General features: G+C 50.0%; 1 protein-coding gene and 1 long non-coding RNA gene across 7 annotated transcripts in view; one reads left to right on the top strand and one right to left on the bottom strand.

Moving 5' to 3' along the window:
• The first annotated feature begins 6,561 nt into the window (after positions 1 to 6,561).
• Positions 6,562 to 27,167, top strand: part of MRAS (muscle RAS oncogene homolog) — a 73,814-nt gene continuing 53,208 nt past the window's right edge. The window contains exon 1 of one of the 5 annotated variants that reach the window (XM_084989850.1): positions 6,562 to 6,788. The gene's annotated coding sequence lies outside the window, so the exon portion shown is untranslated. Of the gene's footprint in view, positions 6,789 to 8,256; positions 8,650 to 8,959; positions 9,392 to 27,167 lie in introns of those variants that run through there. The other 4 variants (XM_084989849.1, XM_021069520.2, XM_021069521.2 and 1 more) reach the window with 4 other exon arrangements.
• On the bottom strand, positions 8,059 to 25,587 carry LOC146397472 (uncharacterized). 2 transcript variants are annotated; one of them, XR_014824024.1, is made up of 4 exons: positions 25,343 to 25,587; positions 21,886 to 21,990; positions 11,267 to 11,439; positions 8,059 to 8,377 (listed from the first exon to the last, which is right to left on the bottom strand). It is a non-coding gene; the product is annotated as an uncharacterized LOC146397472 (long non-coding RNA). The 2 variants fall into 2 exon arrangements; XR_014824023.1 differs by lacking the exons at positions 8,059 to 8,377; positions 11,267 to 11,439 and adding an exon at positions 13,038 to 14,324 and having other exon boundaries at positions 25,343 to 25,557.

Below are 27,167 nucleotides of genomic sequence, written 5' to 3' on the forward strand. Positions count from 1 at the left end.
TGTGTAAGGTATACTAATCATGAACGCTCAGCTTGTTGAAATTTCATTTTTGTATATATCCATTTAACCACCACCCAGATCGAGTTACATAACATTTCCAGCACTTATTTTTTTTAAATAATGATTTTTATTTTTTCCATTATAGTCCAGCACTTCTTTCCAATGCACACAGTTAGAGTTCCTCTCCCCCAAGAGATAACCACTTCAATCACTATCAGTTTTACTTTTCTGCTAGACTTCATACATTTTGACTTTGTATTTGTTTTTTTTTTAATGCCCACATCCATGGCATATGGAAGTTCCTGGGCCAGGGATTGAATCCAAGCTGCAGCTACACGCTATACTGCAGATGCAGCAATCCCAGACACTTTAACCCACTTCACCGGGTGGGGAATCAAACCCAAGGGTCTGGCAGTGACCCAAGCTGCTGCAGTCGGATTCTTAATCCACAGTGTCACAGTAGAAACTCCCATATACGTTGTCTTTTGAATCTGGCTCTTTTCACTTAATCTGTAATAAGGTTCATCCCTGTTATTTGTGTATCAGTGCTTCATTCTTAGTTATTGAAGTAAAATATTCTGTTGTATGAATAAACTACAATTTATTTATTCATCCCCTAGTTAATAAGCATTAGGATTATCTCCAGTTTGGGGGCTGTTATGACTAAAATTGCTATAAATATTCTTCTTTTATGTTTTATAGTTAATTTACAAGGTTGTGATAATTTCTGCTGCACAACAAAGTGACCCAGTCATACATGTACATATATCCATTCTCAGATTCTTTTCCCAAATAGATTATCACAGAATAATGGGTAGAGTTCCCTACGCTACATAGCAGGTCCGTTGACCAATCATTCCATATACTGCATATGTCAGTCTCAAACCCTCCATCCATCCCTGTCAGCCCCCACCCACTGTCCCCTTTGGTAACCATAAATTTTTCAAAGTCTGTGAGTCTGTTTCTGTTCTGTAAATAACTTCATTTGTATCTTTTTTTTTTTTTTTTTTTTTTAGATTCTACATATAGGGGATATCATATGATGTCTGTCTTTCACTAACTTCACTTAGTATGATAGTTTCTAGGTCCATCCATGTTGCTGCAAATGGCAATATTTCATTCTTTTTTACAACTGAATAATATTTCATTGCATACACCTACCACATCTTCTTTATCCATTCCTCTGTTGAGTTGCTTCCACATCTTGACTATAGTGAAAAATAGTGCTACAAGGAACATTAGGGTACACATATCTTTTCAAATTATGGTTTTCTCTGGATAGATGCACAGGAATGGGATTGCTGGATTGTATGGTAGATATATTTTTAGTTTTGGGTTTTTTTTTTTTTTTTTTTTTTTTTGTCTTAACTGTCTTTTCGTCTTTTCTAGGGCTGCACCTGCAGCATATGGAGGTTCCCAGGCTAGGGGTCTAATCGGAGCTATAGCCACCAGCCTATGCCAGAGCCACAGCAACGTGGGATCCGAGCCGCATTTGCAACCTACACCACAGCACATGGCAACACTGAATCCTTAACCCACTGAGCAAGGCCAGGGGTGGAACCTGCAACCTCATGGTTCCTAGTCGGATTCGTTAACCACTGAGCCACGACGGGAACTCATATTTTTAGTTTTTTGAGGAACCTCCATACTGTTTTCCATAGTGGTTGCACCAATTTACATTCCCACCAACAGTGTAAGAGTAAAATTGCTATAAATATTCTTATACATGTCTTTTAGTGAACACACTTACTAATTTCTTGTAGATGTATACCTAGAAGTAGAATTGTTGAGTCCAAAGGTAGCTGCATGTTTAGTTTTTTAGATTCTACTAAACAGTTTCCCAAAGCTGGTTGTGCCAGCTGTCAATTCATGACCTCCTAGATCCAAATCCATACTTAATTATCTGCCTCGTGCTAATGGAGCTGGGCCCTGCAAGCGTTTCTCCTTTGCCATCTGACACAGTATTTAGGTTTGTCAGTAGGGAGCACTGGCAGCCACTACAGGAGAAAGAGCCTTCTCTTCCTGGTTCTGATGTGGTGACTTGGCAGATTCCTGCAGCATGCGGCAGCCAGAAACACAAAGCATGTTTCCATGGGCAGCTTCCTCCAAAACAAAACAAAACAAAACAAAAACAAAACCCCAAAGGCTGACTTTACAATGCATCACTCCTGTGGGGGATTTTCCAGCAATATCCACTGTGTGGCACCCTTCCACGGATGGCTTTCCTTAGCACCAAGAGGAATGTTTTCCAGTGAATTCTATCTGCATGGACCTTCAGCAAACTTTTTTGTCATCCAGTGGGTCATGACTACATTGTCTCAAACAAGGCATGGATCTCAGCCCAGTGGCAGAAGATGAGGGTTGGGACTCATACAGATTTGGTCCTTTGAGTACTCTGCATCAGCCCTAGGGGCTGCTCCCTATATCTGCTATAACTATATTCTTTTTTTTTTTTAAATGGCCACACCCATAGCATATGGAAGTTCCCAGGCCAGGGAATGAATCTGAGCCACAGTTGTGGCAACATGGGATCCTTTATTAGCACCATGCTCTAACCAACTGGGCTAACCAGCCCAGCTTCAACACCAGATCTTTTAACCCACTGCACCAGGCCAGGGATCAAACCTATACCTCTGTAGCAACCCAAGCCACTGGCCACTACAGTCATATTCTTAACCCACTGTACCACAGTGGGAACTTGGGAACTTCTTCTTTTTTTTTTTTTTTTTTTTTTTTTTTTGCTTTTTAGGACCACACCTGTAGCATGTGGAAGTTCCCAGGCTGGGGGTTGAATCAGAGCCACAGCAATACCAGATCCACAGCTGCATCTTTGACCTACACTGGAGCTCATAGCAATGCCAGATCCTTAACCCACTGATCAAGGCCAGGGATCAAACCTGCATCTTCATGGATACTAGTTGGATTCGTTCCACTGAGCCATCACAGGAACTCCCACAGTGGGAACTTATTTTTTGGGGGGTTTTTTTTTTTTTGTCTTTTTGACATTGCTAGGACCACTCCCGCGGCATATGGAGGTTCCCAGGATAGGGGTCGAATCAGAGCTGCAGCCACCGGCCTACACCAGAGCCATAGCAACTCGGTATCCGAGCTGAGTCTGTGACCTACACCACAGCTCAGGGCAACGCCGGATCCTTAACCCCACAGTGGAACTTGTATAACTATACTCTTTGGAGTCCTCTTTTCTCCTTAGTAGGTAGTCCCTACTTATTAAAAACACCTAATAATTCTTTATATTAAAATTTCGTGTCCAAAGTATGCGTAGTTTCTGTATGCTGAGTGCGCCCTGGCTGTTACGTGGATATGCCATTTTATATTTCCACCAGCAGTGTATGGGAGTTCCAGTTCCTCTACAGTCAGTTGTTTTAAAGTTCTGTCTGTTCATTAAAAGGAAAGAAATAACAGCATTTGCAGCAACATGGATGGACCTAGAAATTATCATGCTATGTAAAGTCAGTCAGACAATGAGACACCAACATCAAATGGTATCACTTACATGTGGAATCTAAAAAAAAAAAGACACAATGAACTTCTTTGCAGAACAGATACTGACTCACAGACTTTGAAAAACTTATGGTTTCCATATGAGACAGGTTGGGGGGTGGGGGATGCACTGAAGGTTTGGGATGGAAATGCTGTAAAATTCGGTTGTGATGATTGTTGTACACCTATAAATGTAATAAAAGTAATTAAAATAATAATAATAATAAAGTTCTGTCTATTGACTCCAATATCTTAATGATCTGTGTGTCTTCTATTTTTTCTCTTGCTTGTCAGTTATATGATCTTGCCTTGTCACAGGACTAGTCATGTTTTACTATATGCAGACATTATATATAAGAGGTAGAGAGGAGTTCCCTGGTGGCTCAGTGGGTTAAGGATCTGGCATTGCCACTGCTGTGGCTCAGGTTGCTACTGTGATGAAGGCTTGATCCCTGCCCTGGGAACTTCAACATGCCATGGCTATGGCAAAAAAAAAAAAAAAAAAAAGGTAAAGAAAAGATAGAGAGCCTCCAGATGATGTCATTTGCCACACAGAGTGTTCCCTCTTTCCTCTCTTAAGCTGCTAAGGAATGATCACCTTAATCCACTGAAAGACTGAGCTGATTTGGAGGCTGGGTTTCAGTTTTTGTCAGAGACCTATCTCCTGTTTACCCCTATTCCTCCCATGTGAATTTTGCCAGACAGCTTTGCAGCCTTGTATCCTAAACCATGCAATTCTGTGGAGAGTCGGCTCTGACCTTCAGAAGTTTGCAACACAGATGTCTAGACACGGTCCCCATGAACCTTCAAAACGTGTCAACTCTCGGAGTTCCCACTCTGGGGCAAGGGAATGGACAGTGCATCTGCTGTGGCAGGGACACAGGTTTGACCCCTAGCCTGGCCGAGTAGGTTAAGGAACTGAGTTTGCTGCAGCTGTAGCATAGGTCGCAGCTCCAGCTTGGATTTGATTCTCAGCCCAGGAACTCCATATGCTTCAAGGCATACACACAAACAAACAAAAAATCCCAAACCTGGAAAATCTCATGCAGAGATGGAGCTGGCCTTGTTTTTGAGGTGGGCTCTTTCTTCTTGGGAAGGCTTTATTTTCTAAGCACTGTGGGATTTTGGAAGATTTTGCTCTGCTTTTTATGATGCATTCTTGGGCCCAGAACTCAGCAAATGTCATGTGCAGAAAACTGGTTGTATGTTTAAGGCCCCCTATTTCCAATTTACCATCCTAATATCATGTGGCCACTAAAAGCTTTGCTGGTTTCTCTTTACTCCATTAGAAATCTTCCTTTTGGGCAAAGATTGGTCATCAACCAGTGCTCCAAATTAGCAAAGGTACTAGGGGAGGGGAGGGGAACAGCGGGAAAGCCTCATCTTATTTTGTTGCTCTAGAAGAAGTGGCCTGCCACAACTTACTATGTCCTACCTAGAAGGCAGAATCCCCTCAGCCTTTGAAACGCAGAACCCTTTTCAAACTATGGTCCCAGCATGTGTTTCAAAATCCTAGAGTGGACTTTTTTTTTTTTTTTTTTTTTTTTTTTTTTTTGGTCTTTTTAGGGCCGCACCCATGGCATATGGAAGTTCCCAGGCTAGGAGTTGAATCAGAGGTCTAGCTGCCAACCTACACCACAGCCACCGCAACTTGGGGTCCGTACCATGTCCGTGACCTACACCACAGCTCACAGCAATGCCGGATCCTTAACCCACTGAGCGAGGCCAGGGATCGTACCCCTGTCCTCATGGATACTAGTTGGGTTCATCACTGCTGAGCCAAGTTGGGAATTTTGGACTTTTCTTCCTTGACAAATTTTTATCATGTTGCTACGCTGAGACTCTAGGTGTCAAAATGGGGTTCAGGGTTTTTCAAACTGTAGGTCACAGCCCATTAGTGGGGTATGAAATCAATTTAGTAGGTCTCGCTAGCATTTTCTAATGAAACAGTGTAGAGCAAGTCAGAGTACATCGTATGTAGTAATAGTAAGTATTGTTTCTTGAAATTTTTGTTTCAGCGGTGTATATGCACATGTTTTGGTTTACAATGCCAAACCTCTTTGTTCCTATAGGTTGCAGGCCAAAATGTTTAAAAGTCACTCACTGCAAGTGACCAAAGGGAGAAAACAAATGATCAAAAACTTTTGGAGTTTCCGTTGTGGTTCAGAAGGTTAAGAACCTGACTAGTATCCATGAGGTCTTGGGATCATTCTTTGGCCTTGCTCTGTGCATTAAGGATCTGGTGTTTCTGTGAGCCAGATGTGTAGGTGTAGGTCGCAGATGCAGCTTGGATCCCACGTTGCTGTGGCTGTGGTGTAGGCTGGCAGCTGTAGCTTCGATCTGAACCCTAGTCTGGGAACTTCCATATGCCACACGTGAGGCCCCCACCCCAAAATTAATTAATTAATTTAAAAAAAAGCGAGTTGGAGAAGTTTGGCCATGAATGGGAAATTGATTGAAAACTGCTCTTCTGGCTGCAGAGAGCAAGAGGGAACCAATGTGAAGGATAGACCACAAGCATCACAGAAAAAAATCTTGGGTGTGGCGGGTGCAGGGAGAGCTGAAGATGAGAAATGGCTGAACCTGGAGTTCCCATAATGGCCCAGTGGAAACGAATCTGACTGGGAACCACGAGGTTGCGGGTTCGATCCCTGGCCTCGCTCAGTGGGTTAAGGATCCGGCGTTGCCGTGAGCTGTGGTGTAGGTCACAGATGCTGCTTGGATCTGGCGTTGCTGTGGCTCTGGTGTAGGCTGGCAGCAACAGCTCCGATTGGACTCCTAACCTGGGAACCTCCATATGCTGTGGGTGCAGCCCTAAAAAGACAAAAAAAAAAAAAAAAGAAAAAGAAAAGAAAAGAAAAGAAAAGAAAAAAGAAATGTCTGAACCTGATTGGTAAAGACATGACAACCCTGAGAGAAGACTACATAGTTCTTGGCACCAGATCAGGGCAGCCCGGGGGAAGAAAGGCCTTGTACTTGGCACAGAAGAAAGGTCAGCTGAGGGAAGAATGGGCCTGGGGGTGGGGTGAGCCTCTTCTGCTAACCCCTGGTTGGTGCTCCACAGTCTGCAAAAGAGTGATTCCAGCCACAGGCCCGAATGGGACTGAGACGAGCGCTCGTGTTTTCTTCACCTTCTCCCCGCTTTCCCAACACCAAACACACACACAACTGACCTGCTGCTGAGGCCACAAGACAGAAGGAAAGAGTGGAGGCCCTGGGGTCAGAAGGCCCTGAATCTTGGTCCACTGGCTGGGTGGGGTGGGCCTGTGTTCTCCTGATGTCTAAAGGTAAGACCTTGAACCCTCAGGGACCACAATGAGGCAGGGAGTTCTGGAGGAAAGTTTTACTGCAATGCCCTGGCATGGCTGTGGCTGTGGCGGAGACCAGCATTTGTAGCTCGGATTCGACCCCTAGAATGGGAACTTTCATATGTTGCAGGTGCGGCCCTAAAAATGATTTGAAAAAGAAAAAGAAAAAGAGGGAGTTCCTGTCGTGGCTCAGTGGTTAACGAATCTGACTAGGAACCATGAGGTTGCAGGTTCCATCCCTGGCCTTGCTCAGTGTGTTAAGGATCCAGCGTTGCCGTGAGCTGTGGTGTGGATCGAAGATGCGGCTTGGATCCCGCGTTGCTGTGGCTCTGGCGTAGGCCGGTGGCTACAGCTCCGATTCGACCCCTAGCCTGGGAACCTCCATATGCTGAGGGAGCGGGCCTAGAAAAGGCAAAAAGACAAAAAAAAAAAAAAAAAAAAAAAGAAAAAAAAAAAAGAAAGAAAGAAAAAGAAAAGAAACTGGCATCAGATTGGGAGTCCCAAGCATGGCATGAAGGACTCAGGGCAGCAAGGTTCCCCCAGGCCTGGGGTGGTGGGTGAAGCTCTCAAAATGAATGGCTTCCCTGGATGTGTAAACCTGGTTCCAAGTCACCTCCGCGATGATGTAATACTAAAAGAAGGTCCTCAAAAATGACGTCGAACTACAATGAGATACCGCTCCCCGGTACTCTCTAATAGCATGGCTATAATAAAAAAGACATGATACCGAGTGTTAGCAAGGATGTGGAGGCATGGAACACTTATACATGGTTGGTCAGAATAAAAAATTGTGCAGTCGCTTTGGAAAACAGTGTGGGGGCTCCTCAAAATGTTATACGTAGTTAGCATATAACCCACAATTCTATTCTGAGGTATATACCCAACAGAAATGAAAGTGTTCATACAAAGACTTGCTCACAAAGTTCATAGCAGCTGTATTCATAATAGCCCCCAAATGCAATCAACCTAACTGTTCTTCAGCTGATGAAAGATGACATGTGGGGTACCCACACAATGGAATTCTTTCAGTCACAAAAAGGCATGAAGTATTGCTACATGCCGCAACGTGGATGAACCTTGAAAATATCTTGCCAAGTGAAGGAAGCTGGGTTACAAAAGACCACATGTATGATTCCACTTACATGAAATGTCCTGAGTAGGCAAATCCATGGAGACAGAACGTAGATTAGCGGTTTCCAGGGGCTGGGAGGAAGGGGGAATGGAGAGCGACTGCAAGTGGGTTCATTTGTTTTTGGGTTTTTTTAGGGGGGAGGGTGTTATGAAACGTACCGCAATTAGATAAGGGTGATGGTTGCATGACTTTGTAAATGTACTAAAACCCACTAAATTGTCCATTTTAAATGCTGGAATTTTATGGTATGTGAATTATACCTCAGTTTTTAAAGTAAGGAAAAAATGACGCCGTTGGAGAGCAGATAGCGGAACTGAAACAATGAAATGGATCGGGAGTGTCGCCTGTGCCCGTCTGTTGCCTCCACTGAAATGAACTTTAGGCCCAGGAATCAGGCACCAGGAGGGCCTGGGGGAAGCGACGCTGAGGGTAGAATCTAGAAAGAAACATGGATAGGTGCCTCGTTAGCGCAGTAGGTAGCGCATCAGTTTCATAGAAAGAAACACGGCCTGAGATTCAACGGGAACCCGGTTAGGGTGGCGGCCCGGGATCGCCTAGGACCGGGGAGGCGTCTGCAGGCTCCGAAGTTGGCCGGGCGGGAGCGGAGATTTAAAGGCTGGAGCGCAGAGGCTCTTAAAGAGGCCCGGGCGAATTACCATTCGGCGTCCACCTTAAAACCAGCTCCGCGGCGCCGCTGGTCGGCCCCGGGTAAGTACGCGGGGCTGCGGGGGAGGCGGCGGCGCCCGCCTGGTCTCTTGGCGGGTCTGCTCTGCCTGCCGGGTCAGGCGGGGCTCAGCGCGTGTGGTTCTGACCAGGCGGGCCGCGCGTCCTGGAAGCCGGGGGCCCGCGAAGATGGCAGGGTTGCGGCGCCGGCCGTGTCCCCCCCCACAGTGCCCACGGCGGCGGCGCTCTATTTTTAGCAGGCGCTGTTGCAATATTAGGAATGCGCAGCTAGACCAGCGCTCCCGGCGCGCGCGGGCTGCGCGGTCGCTTTAAGGAGGCGCCGGGGCGGGGGCGGGGACGGGCCAGAGCGGCCGGCGGGCCGCGGGCCGGAGCCGTCAGTCTGGCAGCCGCGGGGCCCCGCGAGCGCGGCGCTGCCTTCTCACAGGCGCAGGCATGGAGGAGGCGGCCTGAGGGCAGAGCCTGGCTGAAGCGCGCGGTGAGCAGTCGGGCCGCCTGGGAGGGGAGGGGACCCTGCCCGGCGCTTTGTTCCGGGCGGGAGGTGTGGCCGCCCCGGGCCCGGCCGCGCTCGCCAAAAGCAGACTGCGCTCCCAGGCTGGCGGTGAGTGGACCTTTGCCCGCACCGCTGGCTCCAGCGGAACGGGGTACGGTCGAGAAATCCGCCACGATCGAGACCCCAGTGGGAAGGGCCTGACCACCGCCCAAAGAGCCCCTTTCATGGTAACCGCCCTTGGGTTCCTTGTCTGCCCTGGCGAGAACCCGCGAGAAGGTGGGTGGCCAGAGGGCATGGGGGTGGGGGGCGGCTCTTTTTCCTTTTAAAATGGCGTTTACAGACGGCAGGCATCAGCTGGGAGAGTTGTCAGATTAATCTGAAAGATAAACTCTGACTGCTTCATAAACAGCCTTTAGCTGCCCCCGGGGCTCTGGTCACTGCTAGGGCCCGCCTCATTCATTGATGGGACCTGGCAGGGGCGCCCACTGCGTGTGTGGGAACAGTGCCAGCTCCTGCATCTGGGAAAGGTAGGGGTGCAAAGTGAGTGACAGCCTAGCGTGACCCATACTGAGATGAGAGAATCTCAGGAGTTGTGGGAGCAGACAGCGTGGAAGGTCAGGGAAGGCCTCCTAGAGGAGGTGATGCATGGCAGGAGCATGGGCACTGGACACCCTGTTAGACTCTGTGGCTGGAACTGCGGTCTGTGCTGGCCAGAGCCAAGTCTGGAGAGGTGGACCAGGGCCACTTCATCTGGGCTCTGATCCCTGACCTCTGGGATTGCCCCTCCTCTCCCAGCAGGGCCCTTGCTCCTAGCAGACCTCCCTGAGCTAGAATGGTTCTTGCCCCTCCAAGACTCATACCCTGTCCTGGCCCTGACCAGAGGGGGTGACTGACAAGGCTGTGAATTGTGGCCTCAAAAAACTGACCACCCTGGCAGCAGGGATGATCAAGGAAGTCTGACTTAAAAGCCCTAGAGCTCCCGCTATAATAATAGCTGTCAGCAGGGCTTACACAGACCAGGCACTTCATGTGGATGTGCTTGCTCATCATTTGGCAAGACTCCGCCAGAGGGGTTTTATTATCACCCCCATGGGCACAGGGGCACAGGGGCTAAAAAGAGTCAGGAACTTGCCCAAGATAATATTTGGGGTCCACCCTGTGGCTATTCAGGACCCTCTTGTTAGGGTCTGCTATCCTGAGCTTGAAGGCTCCAGGTGCAGCCTGTGTTAGGCTTAGGCTCTGTTTCCATTCACTGGTTTGGTTGACATGTGCGGTGATGAGCTGCTGGTATTAATAACTGACACGTGCCAAGGGCTTTGCAGTGAACAAAGCACTTTCACCCAGGCAGTTCTTAGAGTTTCTCCTACTTCTCTTCCCAGAGAAGAAACTTGAGCTGGCTGACATCTTTGTAAAATCTCTCAATTTCCTATAAACTGCATGTCTCTGCTGACTGGGGCTGAAGAGGTTTCAGGTCATGGTTTTGACCCCCAGTCTGTTCTCACTCGCAGCAGCCAATTAGCTTCTCTGTCTGTGGTTTATGGTGTACTTTACCCTCTCTCTGCTAGGCCAGGAGGCTTGAGCTTTGATGTGCTGGGGGGTTTCAAGGTGGTAGGGGTCTGCCAGCCTCTTTGGGGGTGGCGGAGGGGTGGGGTTGCTAAGTCAGGTGCTCTACTGGAAACTGCCCCCCTCAACATTTCCATATCGGGTGGGGGCGTCAAGACCCTCCGCTGAACCCTGGTGAGGCAAGTGACAGTCTTCCAGCGCTGCCAGTTCTGTTTGTATTTGCCACTACTTATGTTTTCACCTATCTAAGACATCTTTGTAATAGGTATAACTTTGATTAGCTCAACCACAGGTATTTCACACTTTGAGCTGATCTGAGCTGCTTATAAAAGACACGTCTATTATCCCTTGGGGTTGGATCCTCAGCTTGAGTGAGATCACCTGGAACCAGGGAGAACCTCTGGGCTATGATGGACTGAACCAGCTTTCAGGGTGCCTGGTCCCAACATCAGCCCGAATGGCATGTTGACCAGCCTGCTGGATCAAGTGACTTCTCGGGGCAATGTGACCTCCATTTTGTATTTCACATCTAGTGTCATCATTGCTCCCATGCAGAGTATGCCCCCCTGCCAACAATTGAAAACATACCTGCTCATAAGCACTGTGTAGTTTGCATGAGCCATGCTCATGTGAAATAAGTGGGAACATGTTCTCTTGCAAAGCTGGGTTGTTCTCAGGTGTCCAGAGTGTACATTGAGTTCCAGAAGCTCTGTACCTGCCAGGCCCAGGGCAGCAAACTAAACTGGCTGGTTGAACTTTGTCTAGGGATGGGAGAAAGAAAAGAGCTAAGTGAGGTCTCCATGCCCTGGGAACCTGGCAGCTCTGCATGGTCTAGAGGCTGAGCAGAAAGGTCAAGCTTTGCAAGGAATTTTTGTTGGTGGACTCTGAGCCTTGCCACCCCTCGTAGTCTTGGGTGATGCCACTGGGCCCAGTGGTATTGGATCAATAGAGATGCTTTGGGCTGCTGATAATAAAACCCAAGTCATAGTGAATTAAGCAGAACTTAGGTCTCCCAAAGATACTCTCAGCTCTTGTGAAGTCTCTGTACACAGGGATGGGATATTAGTGTCACTTCTAGCAAGCTCTTGTATGGGATAGGCAGCCAAGAAGGCTAAGTGTTCAGAGCAATGGTTTTTTACCTCCTTGGGCCACCACCTCTTTGCCAGTGAGAAGCCCCAGGAACAGTTGCTTGGGTGTATGAAGTTGGGCCTACCATTTGGGAAATTTGTGGACCTCTGAAAATGAGCCCTGCATCCCAACATAGATCCCCTGCTTCACAACTGTTTGCTGAGGACTATCTCTGAGTCTCTGCCCTCCCAGCCAGGCCAGAGGGTTGTCATGGTAGAGCCAGTGTCAAGAGTGGACATAGAGTGGGACGGGTGCCTGCGGGTTGAAGTCCCAGCAGGCAGCCAGCAGGTCTGTCATGAGGAACTCTGACCAGGAGGGCAATGCAGCCACCTCCTGCTTCAGACAGCAGAGAACATTGTTGTGGCTGAGGTGACAGCTGCACTGCACTTGTTGGTGCCAGCCATGTATCCCTTGGGGCCCACCTCCAGTTTTGGGCGTAGCATTCTTGCAGCTTGTGAGAGGCCCGTTCTGAGACTCCATCCCTGGTCCTCCTTGGCCAAGCCTCCACCACTGGGCGTAGAGCCTGTTAGCCCATTGGCATGATCAGGGCAGCTTTCTGCAGCCATCCCCCTTGTAGGGGTCACGAAGTACCAGTGCGTATTTAGCTTTTTAATGTCCCTATCATTATCCTTTAGTATTCTTGATAGCTTTACTCCATGGGGCCTGCTGATGGCCAGATGGCCAAATGACAATGTGGGTCATTCCTGGTTGTGAGGTGACATTCTAGATCTCAGAGGGGCATATTTTCATGTACTGAGCCTGGCATCTGGCCACCTAGATGGATAAAACATTGTGATTTAGGTCTGGATTGTGTTGCCAATGAGATTTTGGAGAATACTAGGAAGAGATTTGGCTGTGTGACATGTGGCAGTGGAAGTGGGGGGGTGGGATGGAGAGTTCGGTGCTTGGGTCCCCTGTGACCCTTGGTAGGGCCTTGGGAGCATCCAGTGCTGCAGAGGCCCAGGCTCCATCTGTGACATCTCTGCCCCGCCCTCAGGGTTGTCTTGGGGATTAGATGAAATACACAGATTGAGAACATGCTTTGGGAGACCAGAAAGGGCTGTAAGAATTAAGAGCATTATCAGTATTCCAGCAACCTTTGGATAACAGAATCATGGATCCAGAAGGGGCCCCTGGGGCATATTTAGTCTCAATGCAGACCCAGTAGAACACATTTCACATTTCTCTTACTGGTGAGGGCAATGATTTTAAGTGAGACACATTTTAATAATTACATATGCAGTTATTTATATGTATTATATAAATACAGCATGGCATCAAACCTGTTTTTTTTTTTTTTTCTTTTAATGGATATTTTGCCCAGATTAGAGCTAAGTAAATATTTTAAGTTAACAGGTGTGGTGTGATTTGGGGGTAAAGATGAAGCCAGTAATTGTTCTGTTGTAGACAGATACAGCCCAGACAGGAAAGTGACCCCTTGAGTAGAGGCTGGGAAACTTTCAACAGGGGGTTCCTCCTGTGCAGCCAGTGAGGGGCGGGGCCTCTTCTAGAGACCCTTCTAGAAACAGGAAGCCCCTCAAATCAGTCTACCCTATTTGAGGATTCATTTATCCTTGCAAAATTCTTTTTTTTTTTTTTTTTTGTGCTTTTTAGGGATGCATATGGAGGTTCCAAGTCTCAGGTCCAATCAGAGCTACAGCTGCTGGCCTACGCCAGAGCCACAGCAATGCAGGATCCAAGCTGCGTCTGTGACCTATACCACAGCTCACGGCAACACCAGATCCTTAACCCACTGAGTAAGGCCAGGGATTGAACCTGCGTCCTCACGGATGCTAGTCAGATTCATTAACCACTGATCTATGACAGGAACTCCCTTGCAAAATTCTTTGCTTTTTCCCCTTAGCCTGTCCCACTGGACCTGTCTCACATGAACCTTGACAATCATGCTTTTCCCCAACACAAGCAACTCTGCTTTCTCCAGCTGTTCCTCAGATGGCATGGTTTAAGGACAGCCTCTCTGAATGTCTGCCCTCCCTCTCCCTCCTTTCCTTCCCTTCCTTCAGCAAAAACCAGTGGGCTGGGCTGGGCTCCATGCTCTGCATTGGCCATCTCTAAGCTCACAACAGTTTTGCTATTAGCCTTTTACAGATGTGGCAACTGGGGGCTCAGGGTGGTTAAACAGACCATGGCCTGAGAGGAGCAGAGCCCAGGAGTCTCATCTGGTCCCGGAACACATGCCCTGTCTGTTACATGGAGCTGCTCCCAGAACTGATGCCTTTGGTCATTTTGATGACATAGCTCTTCTCTCCTGATGCTCATGGGACAAGGCCCAGGAGGTCTGACCATAGGTGTAATCACTGCTGCAGTGGAGCAAAGGCCTTGTGAGGAGAGGGGATGGAGCAGGACGGGGACACTGTGAGGCAGCAGAAGTCATAGAAATGCAGACATGGCTGGATGGTTGGCAGGAGAGGCCGAGGCAGCCTAGATGGCAGTGGTTTTCCCCGACTCTTGTTCATCCCACAGTCATCCAGGAGCCCTTCCATCATTTGTGCGCTTGCTGTATTTTTTAATTTTGAAAAATACAAAAAATAAAAAGACAAAGGATAATATGTAACAATCACCATATACCCATTACCCCAGATGAGCAGATGTGACCCTTTTCTCTGCACTCAATGGCAGGGTTTCAGCACATCCTTGGTTTCCATGTCCAGGCTCTTTTAGCTCCATGTACCCGGCGAATTCAATGAAAATGCCCCCTGGGTCTCCATCGGGGTTATTGATGGATCCTTTTGCTGCCTGAGCCCACACTGGCGAGGGAAGGGTGTGCGTCTTTGGATTTAACTTTTATCAAAAAATTCCTCTGGCGTTCCTCTTGCGGCTCAGTGGTTAACGAATCCGACTAGGAACCATGAGGTTGAGGGTTCTATCCCTGGCCTTGCTTGGTGGGTTAAGGATCCGGTGTTGCCATGAGCTGTAGTGTAGGTCGCAGACACAGCTCCGATCCCACGATGCTGTGGCTGTGGTGTAGGCCGGCAGCTACAGCTCCGATCAGACCCCTAGCCTGGGAACCTCCATATGCCACAGGTTTGGCCCTAGAAAAAGACAAAAAGACAAAAAAAAAAAAAAAGTTCCTCCGCCCCCCCCTCCACACACACACCTGCCTACCAGGCTGCTGAGCATCATGTAGTCACAGCTGCCTAAATTGAGCTGTAATTTGAATGGTAAATGTACATATTTGGAAAAGACAGGGAAAAAAGAACAACGATTTTATAATTAGATGGCAAGGATTTGTTAAGCAGCTCATCTTCAACCATCTTAAGCAAAATACATTTTATGTTCTAAAGTACAGAACTTTTTTTGGGGGGGGGGCATACCCACAGCATGTGGAAATTCCCAGGCCAAGGATTGAACCCATGCTGCACTGAAGCTGCAACCGGCACCACAGCTACGGCAATGCAGGATCCTTAACCCACGGTGCCACAAGGGTTAAGGAACTACTGTAAAGGGGGGAAGCCCAGAGTACAATGTAGTACCTTTCTAACCCCTAACACGGCCCTGCCAGCTCTCCCTTTCCTTGGCTTTCTGAGAAAGAAGTGCACCAGGTGCCTGGTCCCAGGTCCTCCTCTCTGCCAAAGCTCTCCAGCTGCAGAGGAGGAGCCTCTCCATGACGGCAGGAGACAGGAGACAGTTTCTCACCCAACTATTTTCAGCCTCCTCTTTCCCGCCCCCGGCTGACTGACTGACTCCCAGGCTGGAGCCTGTCGTGGCCCATTTGCATGTAACTAGTCTTGAGTTAGGGCAGTTAGCAAAGCATTGCTTTTAAAGGGGTGCAGAAAAGATTAAAAACCTTCTGGAAAAGCCTGCATACTCAGGCAGATCCCATTTTCAGAGTCACTGTTGGGGACAGATTTGAACTAGTTTCATTATAGAACGTGGGGACTCGAGCTGGACTAAGTGGTGAGATTGAGTTGAAATGTTTTCTGTCCTTGTATTACCGATAAAGGATAATACTGCCTCTATCCTTTCCCCTGACTTAGTAGAGATGCTGCAAAAGCCAGCAAAGGTGGGAGCCCGAAGGTGGATGCTTTGTTGGGGTTTGTCTTGCAATGAAAACTATCAGAGACTGTGTCCATGAAGGCAGTTAAGCATATTATAAAACAAATGCCTATTTGTTTATGTGGAAGTACACATATATATTATGTTGATGCAACCTACATTTTTTTTTTTTTTTGTCTTTTTTTTTGCTATTTCTTGGGCCGCTCCCGAGGCATATGGAGGTTCCCAGGCTAGGGGTCGAATCGGAGCTGTAGCCACCGGCCTACGCCAGAGCCACAGCAACGCGGGATCCGAGCCGCGTCTGCAACCTACACCACAGCTCACGACAACGCCGGATCATTAACCCACTGAGCAAGGGCAGGGACCGAACCCGCAACCTCATGGTTCCTAGTCGGATTCGTTAACCACTGCGCCACGACGGGAACTCCCGCAACCTACATTTTAAAGAAAAGTTTTGGTTTAAAAAGAATCTCCCAGGAGTTCCCTCTGTGGCACAACAGGATTGGCAGCATCTCTGCAGCGCCAGGATGCAGGTTAGATCCCCAGCCTAGCACAGTGGGTTAAAAGGATGCAACTGTGGCTCAGATCTGATCCCTGGCCCCGGGGAACTCCATAACCTCCAGGCTGCCAAAAAAGAAAAATTTTTAAGAATCTCCTATACATACTATGTGTTGGGCTGGCCTTAGTATTACAAGTACCCAGATTAAAAGTGAAAATATCTGTAGACCTGTGGAGCTGTGTGGAGATTGCTGAAGGTGTACTGGGGTTGGGGAGGCTCTACTCTCCCCTTAGGGCTGACCATTTTGGGGGTGGGGGGGGAGTCTGGGCACAGATTCTTGCCTCCATTATATATTATTTATTCATTATATATTCATTTTATAGGCAAAATGAACATTATATATTCATTTTAAAAGCAAAATTTATTTTAACTCAGTTTGGGATTTTTTTTTTTTTTTCTTTTTAGCCTTTAGAACTTCAACACACCTTGAAGTTCAACTCCCCCCGCCTTTTTCTTAGGGTCAGATCTGCAGCATGTGGAAGTTCCCAGGCTAAGGGTTGAATTGGAGCTACAGCTGCCAGCCTACACCACACTCACAGCAACACCAGATCTGAGCTGCATCTGTGATCTACACCACAGACGCACTACACTACACTACTGCAACGCCGGATCCTTAACCCACTGAGCAAGGTGAGGGATCGAATTGGCGTCCTCATGGATGCTAGTCGGATTTGTTGCTGCTGCGCCACACCGGGAACTCTGAAAATTCCCCCTTTTAGATGACCCACAAATTCACCCCTTTGTATTTTAAAGCAACTGGAAATGGAGGTCCCAAGGAGGAGGTAGATGCAAGCCTATTTTTCTTGGTGAGGACCATTCTCTCATGAGGAGGCTCAGCAGCCCCAAAATAGCATCCATCATATTCTTCTTTCAATGCCTGCTTTATTGTAATGGGAGATGATGGAAAAGGGTGGAGCCACGGCCCCAAAGCCTTGGGGGCATATATTAAAAAATAGCTTGTATGAGATATGTCTTCCCAGCCATCCCTCCACACCCACATTCCTCAGGTTGAGCTCCCCCAGGCAGCAGAGCCAGGAAAGCTGAGGGGTTCTCATGTCCTCCTCACACCCGCAGAGGAGGTCAGGCCCAGGTGCCCTGCTGGTGCTCTCACTCCTGGGGAGCTAAGGTCAGCTGGCATCAGAGTCCTCCCGGCCACCCTGACTTGGTGACCCCCGGCACCGCCCGCTGCCAATGGTCTGAGTCCACTTATCTGGGGCTGGGTGGGTGTTTCCTGCATGTTTGAGATTTTAAGGAGGAAATCAAAATAAAGAAACAAAGCCTTTGTTTTACTTCTGGGCTTAAAGTGGGGCCGGCTGGAGGGATGGAAAAAGGGAGCAGGTCACTTGGCACTTCAACAAAATAACCATTCGAATAAAGCACTTAACAGGGGCTCTTTTCTGTTTGGGGTTGGTGTGTGGATAGGGAAGCTGGGCAGAGGCTGCGAGAGTCTCTGTGTGGAGCGAGGGAGGCGAGGGCCCCAGGCAGGGTCTCCAGCCGGGGTCTGGGGCCACCAGCAATGGGCAGCCAAGGGGCCTCAGGGAAACTGTCCTCGATCCCTTCCTCAGAAGAGTGGGTAGCAGCACGGGCTGCAGGCTGGAGGGCTCCTCTGCTGCACTTTCTGCTCCCTACCTGTCCTCCATGTGACCTTGGGCGTGCTCCCCTCAGCTCCAGCCTCCTTAGTGGTGTCTGTGATAAGGGACAGTGCCGCTGGGACATAGATGTCCCACCCACCCATCCTCCTTTCTTTTCTAGTCCAGTCATACGGGGCAGGCCGCCTTCACACACATGTGGAGATGGGGAGACGCTCCCCCCATTCTTCCCCAAAGGTGTTATCCCTGTGGAAGGTTTCTGAGCGGATCGTTTATCTTTCTTTGATGATGACCCAATCAGTAATGAAAACCTCCCCATCTGAAGTATTTCTGGGGATTGTAGGGTGGGGACCATGCCCACTGCCCGTCTAGGTCCAGGGTCAGCTGCCACACCCTGCGTGGGTGCCATGGGCCTGGCTTCCAAATTCCCTAAACCCCACTGAGCCGTTGTGGCTCAGTGGCTGTTGTGTGGAACAGGCCTTTGAGAAAGGGGGCTGCCCGTGGCTAAAAACAGGGCAGAAATTAAAACTGAGCGTCAGACACCCGTCCCTTCCTGCTCACACCCTTGGAGACTTTCTCCCTGGCTCTGTGTCTCCTCAAGCCTAGTTTACTGCCATTTTCCAGGGACCCGTTTTCCTAGGCACTTTCCCCTAGAACTTCTGAAAACACCAAATTTCCATTACTTTTGACCACAGGGGAATCATGACATGGAGACGAGGCTGTGAGCCTACCCTTTTACTTGTGAAAAGAGCTGTTAAGTAGCTTGTCTGAGCAAGAGGCATGCACCCCAGACCTACCCTGTGACCTTCCCTGGGAACCTCGTTACTGCCACTGTTCCCAGCCAGGTCAAAGTCATCAGTCAGGCTTTCTTTCCCAATGACTGCAGCAAAACCAAGTGTTAGCCTTTTTTCCCCTTCATGTTAGAACAGTTTGCAGCATAGCTGTGAGGATTGGAGCCTGGTGCCAGGCATGTGCTGGGCTCTGATACAGCAGAGAATAAACCAGAACCCGGGCCCTGCCCCCTGGAGCTGACAGTCTAGTGGGAACCATGCATTATAGCACAAACAATTAAGCAACTGAGTGCAGCCTGCAGAGTGCCATCAAGACAGAAAACTGGGTGTCCTGGGAGAGTAGAGCAGTGACCTCACCTAGTCTGAAGTGCTGGTTAGGGAGGTATAGGTGAGTGCCTAGCTTGTGGTCAGGACATGCTAAACAGGCATTCTCATTAGCAGCCCTGGCCACAGGACTCCACCCGATTCCACCTCCAGCTTGTTGCTGCCACCCATCCGCCAACAGATGTTTTGCACAGAGAGGTTCCATCATTTGCCCAAGGTCACACAGCTAGTAAGTGGCACAACCAGGATGCAGACCCGGGCCTGTTGGACTCATTTCCATGCTCCTAACACCTGCTCTGCCTCCAGCTTTACGCCATGGGCTCATCCACATCAGATGGGGTGTAGGGTGGGATGTCTTTCCCCAGCACCCCCCTTTCTCTGAGCCCCTGGAACAAGCCAGCACAGATTGTGATCATTCCTCCGGTCATCAGTGTCAAACCTTGTGCTTCCCTGTCAAGCCCTGTGATGGCCCAGCTACAGGAGACGTAACCCTGCAGTCCGGCTGGGTGGTGAGGTCTCCCTGCAGTGCGGGCTGCACAAAACGCCTCGTGGGCTGAAGGAGGTGATTCAGAGGGATCCTCCTCCCCTGCCTGAGGGCTTTGGGGCAGCCTGGAAAGCAGCCCTGTGCGACCCCAGGCACCCTTCTGTGCAATTTGGTGGAGGGAGCATGGGTAAGAGGTCGTGCAATGTATAGATGATGATGATAGTGATGGTGATAAACACTTTATGCGCCAGGGACTTTCTAAGCACTTACATGAATTGGCTCATTCTGTCCTCAGAACAACCCCATGAGGCAGATACTATTGTTAACAGGTGAGGAAACTGAGGCACACATGTGAGTTGAGCAATTTGCACATACACCTAGCAGAGGGGCAAATGCATGACTTTTTATAAAAGTGCTATCTGTAGAAAAAAAGAAAGGTGGGTGGCTGGCCCTCAGCCAGTGGTGGCTTCTGGAGGGCTCCTGCCCCTTGGGAACGTAGGGGGACTGCCCATGCTGCCCTTCCCCCTTCCCATCCAGGGCATGCTGTCTGGCCTGGCCAGGCTGGTGAGGAGGGCAGGAAAGATCCAGCGGCTATTTAGGGCTTGGGGAGAGAGATGTGAAAAGTGGCCTCGTGCTCTTCAGCTGAGTGGGCTTAAAATCTGGAGTTTGGCAGGGTCCCTGGAAAGCCATTCCCTCCCCCCTCCCCCTCTGCCCGCACCTCCAGCCCCGTTCAAAACTCCAGAGCCAGGCGGCTGGACCCTCCCCCCTGGTGCTGCTTGCCTGGCCTTTTCCTTTGCTGAGAAAAAACCCCACACCTCCTGGGCTCTCATTGCCATGCCTGCCTCGTGTTCAGGAAGTTTCTCTTGTATTTTGCTCCAGCCCTTCTCTCTGCAGTCTGCTTACTCATTTAGAATGGGGATTGGCTCACCTCCGCTCACCTCAGGGAAGGGCCAAGATCCTGTTTCTTTCTCATTTTCGATCAAGCATAAAATTGTTCACATTTTTCTTTTTCTTTTTTCCCTGATTTTTGGGGCTGCACCTGCAGCATATGGAAGTTCCCAGGCTAGGGGTCGAATTGGAGCTAGAGCTGCCAGCCTACACCACAGACAGCAACGTGGGATTCAAACTGTGTCTGCGACCTACACCACAGCTCATGGCAACGCTGGATCCCCAACCCACCGAACGAGGCCAGGGATTGAACCTGCATCCTCATGAACTCTAGTCAGATTTGTTTCTGGTGAGCCACAAGGGGAACTCCCACATTTTTCATTTTGAATATAAAGGATGGAAATGCATCAGAGCAGCATTCATTTTTGACCATCCTGCTCCTCCCCAGGCTCTGCTGGCTCCTGGGATGGGTTGTGTGCCCTGTCCCTCCCGCTAAAGACTAGACTGGAGAGTCTCCAGGCTGAGTAACTCCTGTGGCCGCTCCTCAGTGTCACTGCCACTTTCTTTAACCTCATACCTCATGGTGACCAAAGCCAGGCCACCCCAAGGCAGTGAAAAGGGTTGTCTGCCTTGGAGCAAACACACCACTTGATGCTGGCATACACAAAGTGGCCATGGTGCCAGCAGGTGCCCTTATAGGCTGGGACCACCCAGGGGGGTGATTTTTTTTTTGGCTCATATAATATGTAAAACTTTAATTAGTAGAAAAAAATTTAAAAAAATCAATTTTAGGAGTTCCCACTGTGGTGCAGTGGGTTAATGATCAGGCTTATCTCTATAAAAGCGCCAATTTGATCCTGGCCCAGTGCAGTGGGTTGACGATCTGGCGTTGCTGCAGCTATGGCATAGGTTATATTTCTAGTTCAGATTTGGTCCCTGGCCCAGGAACTTCTATATGCTGTGGGTTTGGCTGAAAAAGAAAAAAAAAATCAGTTTCACCTAAAAATTCACATTTCTGGTTATTCTTTTAAAATTTTGACTCTCTGGCTACCCTGCTTCAGATATGGTCCTGTTGCAGTAGTCAGCTGGCGGAGGGTAACAGGGGCCTCCTGTTTACCACAGGCCCCACTGTTCCCTATTGCCTGTCCCTGTCCCCTTCTCTCATTTATCAATGTGGCCTCTGCCAGCACATGAGTTTGGGATGTCCATTTATCTCCTGAGTCTCTCTTTCTTCTACCACAGGGTAAAGCATTTGACATGATGGGTCAGCCAGGACATGGGGGAGGCAGAGGTTAGCTATTCAGCCCTGGCAAGAAGCATCCATCTCATAGGCAGGGAGCTTTTGGCACAGAGGCAGGCCCGTCCCTGCCATCCAGGGCTTCCCTTTGCTGTCTGTCACCACCCGGGCCTTCTTCTGAGCCACTTACCTTCTGGGCTGGTGTTAAGCCATGGGTTCTATGAGGCAGCAGCTCTGGGCTAGGACCACCCTGAGGGTCGGCCTGTGCGGTTGTGCTCTGGTTCGCTCCTCACACCTGACTTGGGAGAAAGACAGTCTGAGAACATTCACCCTGCGGCAATCAAGGGACTCTGGGGACGGGGTGTGGCATCTGCCACCCAAAGGCAGGGATGGTCAGGGAGCTGGGCCCTGGGAGCTACAGGGGGCTGTTTTGGGAGTGTGGGTGGTAGGGAAGGGCCCCCTCATTGTCACTCACTCCTGCTGGGCTGGTGCCCATGTGTATCCAGTGGGACTCCTCACATGACATCTCTCTTGTGAGGGCCATGGGCCCATGCCTCTGTGTGGTCCACGGGCACAGTACCCACACCACCTCGCTCTACCCTCCACCCTAGCAGAATCCCAGCTGGCATTGTGGAAATGCAGACAGCAGACACGGGGAGGATCTCTGGGCAGAAAGCTCTGCCAGGGCCCTAGGGGGACCTGCGATAAACAATCTGGGGTTAATAGATGCAAACTATTGCCATTGGAATGGATAAGCAATGAGATCCTGCTGTATAGCACTGGGAACTATATCTAGTCACTTGTGATGGAGCATGATAATGTGAGAAAAAGAATGTATATATGTATGTATGACTGGGTCTCTTTGCTGTACTGTAGAAAATTGACAGAACACTGTAAACCAGCTATAACGGAAAAAAATAAAAATCATTAAAAAAAAAAAAAGAGAGAGAAGAAGATGAGGCCCAGCACACAACCCCTGGCCCTGCCCTAGCAAGGAAATATAACTATAAAACAACTCCTAGCCCCTGGACTTGAAGGGAGAAGAGGCAGCATGGCCGTGTGGCTGAACAGGGCATTCATGGTCACTTGCAGATGGAGATGTGTGGCTTGGACAACCACGAACCTCGGTGACCCCAGGGGCTAAACAGTGCCTTCTTGGTGAGGTGGCCATGATGAGTCACATGGAAGAGTGGCTGCAAAGCCCTCTGGCTGCCACCTGCTACCTGGCCGGCACTCCTTAGGCACAGGCAAGGTGGCTCAGTGGCTATTCCTCAGAGAGGGAATGTTTCCACAAGCCGGGAGAGGTGAAAAGGCCATGCAGGCAGACAACATTCATTGGCAGACTCCACGGGGCCCTGATGAATTGGGTGCGACCCCTGTCCCCAAGGTCATCAAACTGGGAATCAGTGGGAGACAGTGGGTAACCCCAGAGTGTCCAGGAACTGACCCTCCTCGGTAGGGTAACAGGCTGCATGACTTTCCGATGGGCATGCAGATTCCTGCCTAAGGCTGAGCAGCTTTCCTCCTCAGCCGCCAGTGAGACTGCTCAGCCCTAGGAAGATAGGACTAGGTACCCAGGACTGAGAATGACCATCGAGCCCCTTCCTCCTCTCTGCCTGTCGCTGCCACTCAAGGAAGTTGCCACTCGAGTGGCATTGCCACTGAGCCAGGCGGCAGGCAGCATTGCCCCTCATCCTTGGGCTGAGTTCACCCCCACCCTCCCTGGGGCACAGGGAGGATGAAGTGGCCAGGTGGCAGCGCCCTCGTGGCCCAGGGATGTCAGTGGAGCACACAGTTCTGAAGGGTTGTGTGGACCCTGAGACACAGAAGCCCCCCTCAACCCTTCGGTTCTGAGAGCCTTTCAGCCCCACCAACTCCCCTGAACTAGCTGGGTGGGGAGTGGGGCAGAGTTTTACCTTTTGGTTGTCAGTTTAGGGCCAGATTCCAGCCTCACTTGCCCTTTTCTGGGCAGTGTCCGAGGGCATATGCCTCAATGTCTCTGACTCTGCTCTCTGCTGGTAAAGTGGGGAGATCAAATGCCGCTCCCCATGGCTCTGCCTTCAGACCTTTGTGGCCATGGCCATGCCAGCTCCACCTGTGTGACCTTCCTGCACACAACGCCCCCCACCCCCCCAGGACCCTGCAGTCCTTTCCCATCACTTCCCGTCTCTTCAGAGCTTCTGGAGCACTTAGTTTGTCCCGTGCAAGTTATCTGGTCTCCACTGGGCTTTTCTGGCTGGTGCGCTTCACTGCCGTCATCAGAAAGATTGTGGGCCCGCTGAACTGGGCAGCCTTCCAATGACCCTGCCTGGTGAGCACAAGGGAGAGGAAGGTCTGAGGGCCTCTGGGTCATGCGGGGCCTCTGTGCTATCTCCTGCCTCGCCTGGCAACCCTGGCACTTGTTCTTTCATCACTTAATGCTGGTGAGCAGCCGCTCTGTGCCAGGCATGATGCTTAGTGCTCAGGATACAAAGACCAGCATCCCTAGTTGTAAGGGCGCCAACAGTAGCGCCTCCCAACTCCCCTTCCCACCCCACCACACACAGCGCACCTTCTGTGCTCTGGTCACAACACTTGGCATCTCTTCAGTTTTTCACACCTCCATGCTTGGCAACTTTGCAACTTCTGGTCCGTACGTAGGATACACTTGTCCCTATCACTCATCTTAGCTGATACCTCCTTGGCCTCCAAGACCCCACTTTGGCACCACCTCTGCCAGGAAGCCTTCTGCAATGTTTCCATTTAGCCTGTGCGCTACTGTGACCCTCTGTCTGCCCCTCCCCCTGCGCCCCTGCCACTGTGAGCCTCAAGGCCAGGGGCTAGGGCTGATTCATCTCAGTCTCCCCAGTTCCCAGGATCTGCACACTGGAGGTGCCCTAGGAGCACTGACTGGATGTGCCAGTCTCCTGGATCTGAGCCTCTGTGTGCACTGGCAGAAGGGTGGCCAGCACTGGTGACCTGTCCACTTTACTCCTTCTGGATCCTTCTCCTCTGGGCTTGGGTAAAACCAGGTCCTTTTTTATGTCACGTGTCCATTTAGGTTTTTCTTTCCAAGGATATATCCACCAAACCAGTAGGAACCCAGAGAAGGGCTAGGTTTTATGATAGAGCACACTTCTGGATTTAAAGAGCAGAGGGAGAAATGCTGAGTTCTCAGCAGTTTGGTATCTGCCACTGTCTATTTGATGAACAAGCATCTCCTGACTGTTTGGGGAAATGTCTTTGGGGAGTTTTCATCTCCTCCATCCCTGGGTCAGCAACATTTGGGGCCTGCCGTCTACAGCATTGCCATGGGGATGCTGCCTCCTAAGCACGCGGATGGGTGTGAGCACGCCCAAGGAGGGAGTGGCCAGGGGCTGAGTTCTGTTGAGTTGTCATCCACGGAACCAGCCAGTTTGCAGGGCCTGAGCTCAGGAAGGACTCTGGAAAAGCAGGAGGGCTCCCTACAGGAGGTGGGACTTGGGATGGACTTCACAGGATGCTGATAATGGTTAACTACCTGAGGTTTATTGAACATTCTCTATGGACCAGACACTGGGCCCTCAGCAAATAAAGGGAGCCTATCATGACCACCCTCAGCAAAGACTCCCACCATCCCCACTTTTACAGAAGAGAAAACCGAGGTACACAGAATGGAAGTAACTTGCCTAAAGTTGCAGCAGTGTTCGCTCACGGCTCAGGCTCTTTGGTGAGGCATTCCAGGTGAGGGGCTGGCGCCAAGCTGGTCAGGGAGTCACACAGGGGAGAGGGTCCCAAACAGGGGTGCAGGAAAATGAGGTCTCAGAGCCCCCTGGTGCTCCCATCATGCTGGGCAGCTGCCTGATCACTCAGCTTCCTCCTCAGGGCAGTGGCTCCTGGCAATACCAGACCTGTGTCCTGCTTGGCAGACTCTGTCCCAGCCGGGATGGGGGCGGGCATATCTGTGCCCAGTGACTAATATTTGTCCTGAGTGCCTCTTGGTTCCTGACCTGCTCAGCTGCTCCTCCCGCTGGGGCAGCAGTCTGGCCTTGGGAGGCCTTCCTGACGCTGATACCACCTCCCTGGCTCACTGCTGACCCTTTCAGGGCTACTGGATCTGCCGCCTCTAGTCTGGCCTGATTCTGCCCCTCCTACCACTGTGCCCTCCCCGAGAGGATGCCTAGCGTGGTGGGCTGGCCACAGGCCCTGGAAGCACACTGCGTGGTTTCAGATCCTGGCACTGCTGCTTTCTAGCTGGATGACCTTAGAAAAGTTACTTTTCTTCTTTGTGTCTCAGTTTCTTCAACTGTAAAATGAGGACAAAGTTAGACCTCATAGGGTTGCTACCAGAATGAAATGAGTTCAGATGGTAAAGTCTCCCAACAGCATCAGACAGAGTGCCTACATTAATGAAGTACTTTTGTTATTTTTAACATGCTCACAGTGTAAAGATCACAGCAGGTCGTTTCTACTGTGGCACTCGTAGAGGGCTAGGCTCCAGCCTCTGTCAGGAGGCACTCACACACAAATGAGCAAGACCCAAGTGTTAACAGTTGTGCTATAAGGAAGCACATGGTACTTGGGGTTCATAAGGCCAAGGTCATCGTGTCCCTCAGCTGACTTACTTCAAGCACTGGCCTTTTCCTGGATCTCTGGACTCCTGATCATTTCTGCCCCACTGCCAGCTGCTCAGGTGTAATCCTGGCAGAGGAACCCCGGGTAGAAAAACAGGGGCAGATGCAGTAACAGAAGACTTGGGTAAGAGAGTTCTCCAGAGATAGCCAGGCAGGCTCTCCGTAGTGGAACTAAGCCCCTCCCAGGGGACAGGATGGCCAGTAGGTGGGATGTTTAGGAGGGAACCAAGAGTAGTAGGTTAGATTTGGGATGGCAAACACATTTCCTTTATGGACCAGTCACCTGGTTCTGACAGCCAGGGGCTCTGCATTGAAAAGTGTTCTAAGGAATTCCCTCATGGCTCGGCAGGTTAAGGATCTGGTGTTGTCACTGCTGTGGCTCTGGGTATGGCTGTGGTGGGGGTTCATATCCCTGGCCCAGGAACTTCCACATGCTGTGAGTGCAGCCAAAAAAACAAACAAAAAAAAAGCATTCTAAGACTGAGCTGGAAAGAGGACTGTGATGGACTCTGGTGTCTGCCATGGCTCTGGGAATGGGGAGAGGGGAGGCAGCCATGCCACATACTCACCATCTACACCTGATAATGTTTAAGGTCCTGTACAGCATAAAATAACATTCATGGTTGGGTTGATGGATAAGTCTCACTAATCGAGTGAACTGACTGCGCAGGTGGCTTCTTGGAGAGGTTGAAGGATGCAGTGACAGTGCTGGGCTAGGATTTGCAAAGGTGGGAGACAAAGGGCTGTTGCAAAGTCTTGGGGAGGGGAGAGTGGAGGCCAAGTGGCGAGACCCCTGGCGGGGCTGCGCACCATTTATGCACTGTCTGCAAATCAGCAGTCCTGGGGAAACTGCCCATTTCTGGGAATTGTGCAGAAGGGA

Source organism: Sus scrofa, chromosome 13 (genome assembly GCF_054392235.1).
Source record: "Sus scrofa isolate SSC_HxYL_T2T_F1_AM1 chromosome 13, Sscrofa_HxYL_maternal_Yorkshire_Landrace_v2.0, whole genome shotgun sequence".
Lineage (NCBI taxonomy): Eukaryota > Metazoa > Chordata > Mammalia > Artiodactyla > Suidae > Sus > Sus scrofa.